Source organism: Alligator sinensis, unplaced genomic scaffold (genome assembly GCF_000455745.1).
Source record: "Alligator sinensis unplaced genomic scaffold, ASM45574v1 scaffold572_1, whole genome shotgun sequence".
NCBI lineage: Eukaryota > Metazoa > Chordata > Crocodylia > Alligatoridae > Alligator > Alligator sinensis.
Window position 1 is genome coordinate 1,220,019 of NW_005842288.1, and position 3,366 is coordinate 1,223,384.

General features: G+C 42.8%; 1 pseudogene; it reads right to left on the minus strand.

The window, feature by feature from the left end:
* LOC112551004 overlaps positions 1-2,447 on the minus strand; it is a 9,069-nt pseudogene extending 6,622 nt beyond the window's left edge.
* Between the last annotated feature and the right edge of the window lie 919 nt (positions 2,448-3,366).

Below are 3,366 nucleotides of genomic sequence, written 5' to 3' on the forward strand. Positions count from 1 at the left end.
CAGGTTTGTTGTCAGTATTTACAGTCCTCAAACTTAAGTGTTCATAATGTTCCTTAAATTAGCAGTGCTTCATATTTTAGTATTAATTTCTCAAGAAAATGTGAGGAAATTAGGCACCAAACTTATAGTGACAATGAATAGGTTCTGGGTGCCTTGCTCTCCTTGTTTGCAAACCTGTCGCACTGACATTATTTGTGTATCAATGGATCCTAGGTGTAACAGCTCCCTGCAGGTCCCTGGCCACATATGTAATAAAAGAATGGTTCTGGTCTCACGGAGCTACAGACTCTTGGTTTAGTTATTCCATCTGTAAAATAGAGGTAACAGCACTTGTCCCTCTCACAGACTGTTGTACGACTAACTTTACTTATGGCTGTGTCAAGCTCTAAATATTTCCATGGAAAAATGCCATAGACATGCAAATATGTTCTTTCTATTCTATAGCAGAACGATGTTTGTATGAATGTTTGTTATTTAGAACAAAAGCCCGGTAACTAAAGGTAAATGATTCAGTCTTAATGGAAAATAGGTGAGAGAACAAGCAAAGAGAACATGACAAAAGTTATGGTTAAAGTCCCAGGTCTGTGGAGACGGATCACATTTAACGTACCACTCTAACAATTCCAAAGTTAGAGTATTATTTTACTAATAACCTAAAACACTGAACAACTCTGAATATCCTTCTGGCTAATTACATATTGCAAATTACATAAGAATGAAAATGAAAGAATTAGCTTGCCTCCCTCTATCTACTTACCTGAAAAAAGACTTTAATCCACAAGAAAAGCTTCAGTGCAAAGTTGACTAGATAAATGCCAAGGAGAATGGCTAGTAGACACAGATACAGTTCTTCTTGCTTTTACTTTGTGCACAGAGCAAAAGTACAAAGACCTTTTCACCCACTGCTCAGGGATGGCAGAAGCCACTCTGCAGTAGTAAAGAAATGTCCTATTTATCCTCTAAACTGTCTGATTATGAATTGGCTGGTATTTTGCAACTTCCTTTTAGTGACAGATCCTTATCTAAAGCCCTCTACTGATTCCATTATACCAGTTTAATCTGTTGTAATATGTTTTGTCACCCAAGTTATGTTTTACCTAGCAAGGAATCAACATTTCGTAGTCCTAGTCTTCAATGTAAAGGGGAGTTCAGTACATTGTGACAAGAGTGCTGTAGCATTTTCAAGTAGAGTTTCCAGTGGCAAAAGGTCTGACTGACATCTCCAGAATATAAACATTTTATTTAGTCAAAGAACAAACATTTAATTGGAAGGTAGCTTCATCCCGGCTAAGGTTCTAAAACTGAGATATGATTGGTTGGACGCTTTGGCAACCTGGGAACAACCCCATCTTCCATGGTGATGGCGTTTGAACTTGGATTTCCTGCTCTCAGGGCAAGTGCTCTCAACAGCGGGCAATTGGGGTAAAACATGACAGGATCTTTATCCTCTTCTTCTACTGTCTAGTATCTGTTGGTTATGGCTTTCTGAGACTTAGCTGTCAGGATTCACTCCATCTTACACCACTGTAACTGTGTGATTTTATTTCACTACTGAGTTGCCTGGTGGAAACACAGCACTACAGAGCATGCTCTCTGAAGCGTGCATTCTTGAGTCCACAGAGGTGAATCCCAAATTAAATGTGTGCCAAGAACAGCACTTACATGGCTGCGTACATGACATTTACATTCATAAAAAGAAATAAGATTTGGCCATATGTGTTTCCACAAGCAAAATAGGATGTTGTCATGATTCTGGTCATCTACATCAGGACCTTCCCAGCACCTACGTATTAAAACATCTAGTGGATGAAATACTATTTAGGCCTTAGTACTGTTTAGACATCTAATAGGGGGAATAGAAGCTAGCCTCTTTGCAGATTTAAAGAAGTCAGATCAGGGAGACCCTACCAAGTGCCCAGAAGTTTCACTGGGTAGTTATCTTCAGAGTTAAAAAACTTTAATTTTGCTAATTCTCTAATCGCCTTATAGTCTTTTAAAAGTATTTCATGTGTTCACTAGGAATCCCCAGAATTAATAGCAAAGACTTTCACTTCCACGCTTTGTTATCCATACCAGAACATGTATTTTGTTTTCTTTTTAAATTGCAATTTCTCTATAGCTAGTCAACATCAAAGCATCTCAAACTGAGCAGTACAAAGAAGCATGCTGAAGAACTAAACCTCATCTGAAATCCAGTTTGAGATCTTATTACAAAACCAAGGCTTCTTGGAGCACTGGTTTCTGCCTTTCCAATGGGAACAGAACCTGATGGGGTATAGCAAACTTCATGTCAAGGGAATATATAAAATTGCTTTTGAAATACCCTCCTTCCTTTTCCCTAAATAACACCTTCAAGGAACCCCCAATGCCAAAGATTCCCAACCCCACTCCAAGCACACTATACTTGCCTTTTTAGAGCTGGCTGGTACAGGTGCTTTCTTCTCCATCTTGGATCTTCCCTCAGAGCATCCAGTGATGTTGCACCATAGAAGCATTAGCACTGCTATTTTGAAATCATGTTTGGACTACTATGGTGTAAAGGCTCCAGTATTCCAGTATCAATCAAATGAACTCAGGAATTTCACCTTATTCATTCCTGAGTACCTTTTATCACCTTGTTTACCAGTCCAATGCCTTATACCAGGGGTTTTCAACCTTTTTTAACAAGTATACCCCTTCTGCCTCAAAGTTTCAGCTCATGTACCCCTTTATATTTTTATCTTGGTTTTAAGAGGGGGGGGAGGGTGCAGATCGAGGACCCCACGGTAAGGAAAGGAGTGAGGCTGGAGCATGGGCAGGGGCACGGGCAGGGGCACGGGCAGGGGCAAGTGCAACACAGCCAGGGTGGAGTGTGGGACTGCACTGTGAAAGCAGTTCATCTAGGAGGCGCGGGGAGGGAGGGGCAGTTCCTGCTGTTGCGTGCACCCTGGTAGAGATCCAGGGGGAACATGCCCCCCAGATCTGTGTGCTGGGTGGAGGCAGCTGCTGCTGCAGGCTGGACTCTGCATCCCAGTGCCCCAAGAGGCATGCAATGCCATGTGCCTGCTGTGGCTGGGCAGGCAGGGGACAGACACACACACACATACAAAGACACAGACACATTCACAGACACACACATGAAGGCGCAGACACACACAGACAGGGACAGACATGCAGATGCAGACACAGACACATGCACACACACACATACAGACAGACACACAGAGATGCAGACACAACCCTACCCAGAAGGTAAGTGTGCATGAGGGGAAGGGGTGGGGTGGGGTGGGGTGGGGGAGAGAAAAGGGCCTGGGGAAGACCAGATCAAGAATGGGGGGGAGTATAACTCTGTGCCTGCTCCCAGGAGCAGGGCTGGGGGTGGGTGGG